This window comes from Arachis ipaensis, chromosome B4, assembly GCF_059453495.1.
Source record: "Arachis ipaensis isolate K30076 ecotype BB chromosome B4, ASM5945349v1, whole genome shotgun sequence".
Classification (NCBI taxonomy): Eukaryota; Viridiplantae; Streptophyta; class Magnoliopsida; order Fabales; family Fabaceae; genus Arachis; species Arachis ipaensis.
Window position 1 is genome coordinate 42987704 of NC_142439.1, and position 5031 is coordinate 42992734.

At 39.1% G+C, this 5031-nt stretch overlaps 1 non-coding gene across 1 annotated transcript; it reads right to left on the reverse strand.

The window, feature by feature from the left end:
* Positions 1–4627: 4627 nt before the first annotated feature.
* LOC148567335 (small nucleolar RNA R71) lies at positions 4628–4734 on the reverse strand. The gene has a single exon (XR_015882221.1). It is a non-coding gene; the product is annotated as a small nucleolar RNA R71 (small nucleolar RNA).
* Positions 4735–5031: the final 297 nt, after the last annotated feature.

Consider the following 5031-nt stretch of genomic DNA (forward strand, 5'->3'; position numbering starts at 1 on the left):
TCGTGCCGGGTTATGAGATAAAAAGAAAAAGTCTCGTGGCTGGGTACGAGACAAAAATCAAAAAGTCTCCAGAAGTTGTTTCAAAGACCAGCAAGTTTCAATAAGCGAAAAAGGGGCTAAGATTCAACCCCCCTTCTCTTAGCCACTGAAAACCATCATCCAGTAATTTATAAGTAATGAAAATTATATGTATATTTTAATTTGAGTAATTGATATTTTTAATTTAAAAATAGAGTTTAGTTAATATTATCATTATCGAGTTCTAAATCCGCCGATTTGAGTAAACATTTGTACTCTTTGGTGAGCTTAACTTTACTAATGCTTCATCAAATATCTTTCATCCTTAAGTTACTAATGTCATTTATATTAGTAAATCATATATATTATTACTTGTGTTTTAATATATTTAGTTTTCATAGTTATTCGTTTAAGATATTTATAACTTGAACCGCTGACTCAACAGCTTAAGGAAGTGACACCCAACCTCTTGTGACACCTAACCAAATTTCATTCATTAATCATCATCACCAATGTCTCATAATCACTCTTTAACGTTATAAGAAGAAAGAAAAGAGAAAGAAATGGACCGTGAGTGAGAAAGAGAATCCATGGCACCTCCAAGCTTCCGACTTTGATTTTTTGAGATCCGTAACTCCAATAAAAAATCTAATCCAATAAAAATGTTCGTATCCTCCTCCTCTACACATTGGCGTCACTTTTGTTCGGTAGAAGATGACGGTGACATAGTGATGACAAGTCCTCTTAGGCTAGTTTCACAAGTCTTTTTCATTTATTTTTACTTGGTTTTCATGCATTTCTTAGGCAATAAGTAAGTGTTTGGATGAGAATTTCATGTTTGTCTTGATTCAATCAAACATTGTTAATTTTATGCATTTTCATGAGATTTATGCAATATTTACTTGATTGTTATGAATGATGCAAAATCTTGTGATTATGGCAATACTTTGATGCATTTTGTTTGGTTGATGATAGGTAATAAGAAGCAAAGGAAGGGCAGAGAAGAAAGAGAGCAAGCAACGTTGGTGGCCAAAGTTGGTTCACCAACGTTGCCATAAATGTTGCTCCTAACAGCTTGACTGTGTCTTCTTCAAACAAGAATAACTTTAGTTACAAAGCTCCAAATGAGGTGATTTCAATAGGCATTGAAAAGTAGGAATCTAGAGCGTTCTAAGCATATATGGCACTACATGGTAGACACTAAATTTGAGGGAGAAAACTGGCCCAGAAAGTGCAAAGATGAACATAGTATCAACCTGTAGTAAGGCCAGCTGACCTCTTTATATTCCATGGAGTATAGCTCGAGCTGTAGAGCTTCAAATGATGCGCTTTCAATGGCATTGAAAAGTAGACATTCAGGGCTTTCCAACAATATATAATAGTATGGGGTGGACTGATGCCGGGGCATTTTGGCCAGTTTCACTGACCTTTTCTTTACTGTTTTAGGGTAGTTTCATGCATTTTCTTAGTTAGTAAGCAAGTCTTGGGTAGATAATCACTTACATCTTGATTCAAGCAAACATTATGAATTTCATGTGATTTATGAGAATTATGCATGAATTGAATGACAAATTGGATAATGCATGTCTCATAACTTGGATTAGAGCTTTGATGCACTTTATTTGCTTGATTTCAGGACAAAGGAAGCAAGGAAGAGCCACGTTAGCAGCCACGTTAATCTAATTAATGTGACCTCTAACGTAGAATGGGAATAAACTTGCAACGTTAATGAGAAAAGTGATTGCCAATAACGCCTTCGAGACCATCATGGCCCACGTTAATTGTCACGTTAACTACGTTAACGTGGTAGTTAACATGGAGAAAAAGGGAGCTCCAGCGTTAGTGGTAAAAGTGAACACCACTAACGCTCCAAATTGGCAATTAGCCACGTTAAGAGTCATGTTAACTTAGTTAACGTGAACTCTAACGTGGAAAGGAAGACCATGCCAACGTTAGTGACACTCACCTTTGTCACTAACGTTGGACTAAGCCCAATTGGCCACGTTAAGAGTCACGTTAACTACATTAACGTGAACTCTAACGTGGGAGGAGCAAGGAATCGCCAACGTTAGTGACACTCACCTTTGTCGCTAACGTTAGACCAAGCCACTATGAGCCACGTTGGCTGCCACGTTAATTACATTAACGTGGAAGCTAACGTGGAGGAAGGAATGATGAGCCAACGTTAGTGACACTCACCTTTGTCACTAACGTTGGAGATGGTTATCACCACAACGTTAGTAGCCACGTTAAGCCAATTGTCGTGAGGCACTAACGTGAGAAGGGGCGTTTGGAGCGTTAGTGACAAAGGTAAGTGTCACTAACGCTCTCGAGGCTAAGGCATGTCCACATTAAGAGCCACGTTAGTTATACTAACGTGGACTCTAACGTGAGAAAAGGGGGCTAAGAGCAACGTTATTGGCAAAGGTAAACGCCAATAACGCTTGCGATGGACTAAGAGGCAACGTTAGTGGTCACATTAGTGCCACTAACATTGAAGTTAACGTGAACCATCTTGGGCTAGGAATGTTAGTGAAAAAGGTGATCGTCACTAACGTTCTCGAACCCACATTTTCACTTAACGTTAACGCCACTAACGTCCTAGCTAAAGTCCATGCCTACTTCACACTTTCTCTGCAAGTAAAGTTGAGCCCACTGAAGATTCCAAACTGCTTCAAACTCAAGATCCAAAGGCCCATATCCAAAGACTTGAAGAGCCAACTAGAAGATCAGAAGAGTAGTATATATAGAAGTAGTTTTGAACTAGAGAGAGAGCTTAGGGCATTGGGAGAACTACTCTCTGTATAATTTTACTTTCTCTGCAACTTCTAGTTTTACTTTCAGAATGTATTCTCCATCTTTGCTTTCCATTCCCAGAGCTATGAACAACTAAACCCCTTTCATTGGGTTAGGGAGCTCTGTTGTAATTTGATGGATCAATAATAGTTTTCATTATTCTTCTTCTTTCTTTTCTCTTGATTTTACTAGAAAGCTTTCAATCTTCATCCAATTGGGTAGTTGTCTTGGAAAAGAAGCTATTCATACTTGGATCTCTTCAGAACCTTGGAAGAGGAATGAAGAGATCATGCTAGAAATGCTTTCTCATGTTGGACCAAATTGGGGTTTGGATGGATATAGTGACATATAATCCTACCAACACTTTGATTTGGGAATACATGTGGTATAATCAGTGACCACTCTTCATCTCTTCTCATGAGCAATTAGACCAAGGAATTGGCTATTGATCAAGATTTGAGAGATTGAATTACCAAGGAATTGGAATTCAATCACTTAAGATTGCCAAGGAGATCAATGAATGCATTGATTGAGGAAGAGATAAAGATGAACTTGATCCAGAGAATACAACATCTCCTGAGCCCAATGAATCCTCCATTTCTGATCTTACCCATTCTCTTTACTTTCTGCCATTTACTTTTATGTTCATTTCCCCAAATCCCCATTTAAGATTCTGCGATTTACTTTCCGCCATTTACATTTTGCTCTTTAATTCCAGCATTTACACTTTTTGTTATTTACTTTCCCGCCATTTAATTTCCTGCAATTCTCAAATCAAATTCTGCTTAGTTCAACTAGAACATTCCTCCAATTAAAATTGCTTTACCAATCAATCCCTGTAGGATTCGACCTCACTCTATTGTGAGTTTTTACTTGACGACAATTCGGTATACTTGCCGAGGGAAAATTGTTGAGAGACAAGTTTCCGTGCATCAAGTTTATGGCATCGTTGCCGGGGATTGATTTTGTATTAACAATGATTAAATTGGTGGATAACTAGATTGAGCATTTTTCTTTTGTTTGATTTAAATTCTGTTTGAGTAATTTACTTTCAGTTTTAGTTATTTCCTTCCCTTTACCCCTACCCATTAGTGGTGTTCTCGTAGTTGTTACAATTTAGTTCACTAACCCACCAACTGTTTGATATATTGCATCACTCACACTAACAGCATTTTTTTTTAAAGAATACTCTCTATCTTCCTTTTGCTTTGGCCTTGTTGGTTGTATGACAGGTAGAAGAAGCGGGGCTTCAACTTCCTTCGACTCCGAACCTGAGAGGACCTTCCTTAGACTAAGGAGGGAAGCAAGAGGAAAGAGAATTGTTGGTGCTGAGGAAGAGGAAGAGTACTTTGAACCAGACATGGATGAGAATATGGAGAACCATCATGAAGAAGAGGCTCACAACCATGGCAGAGAAGGTCCAGCAAATCATGCTGGGCAAGAGAGAAAAGTTCTGGGCTCTTACATCAATCCAAACCCAGGAAATTGTGGAAGTAGCATTCAAAAGCCAACCATACATGCCAATAACTTCGAGCTAAAGCCACAGCTCATCACCCTTATTCAGAACAACTGTTCATTCGGAAGAAGTATCCAAGAAGACCCCAATCAACATCTAACCACATTCCTGAGAATATGTGATACTGTGAAGTCTAATGGTGTTCATCCCAACACCTATAGACTGCTTTTGTTTCCCTTCTCACTCAAGGACAAAGCATCCAAATGGCTGGAATCCTTCTCGAAGGAGAGTTTAACAACCTGGGAAGATGTGGTGAACAAATTCTTGGCGAGATTCTATCCTCCTCAACAGATCAACAGGTTGAGAGCCGAGGTACAGACCTTCAGGCAACAAGATGGTGAGACTCTATATGAAGCATGGGAGAGGTTTAAGGACTTGACAAGAAGGTGCCCACCAGATATGTTCAACGAATGGGTGCAGTTACACATCTTTTATGAGGGTCTTTCTTACGAATCAAAGAAGGCAGTAGACCACTCATCTGGGGGATCTCTGAACAAGAAGAAGACCATTGAAGAAGCCATAGATGTCATTGAGACTGTAGCCGAGAATGACTACTTCTATGCTTCTGAAAGAGGCAACACTAGAGGAGTAATGGAGCTAAATAATGTGGATGCACTGCTGGCCCAGAACAAGCTGATTACCAAGCAGCTGGCTGACCTTACCAAGAAGATGGAGAGGAACCAAGTAGCAGCAATCACCAC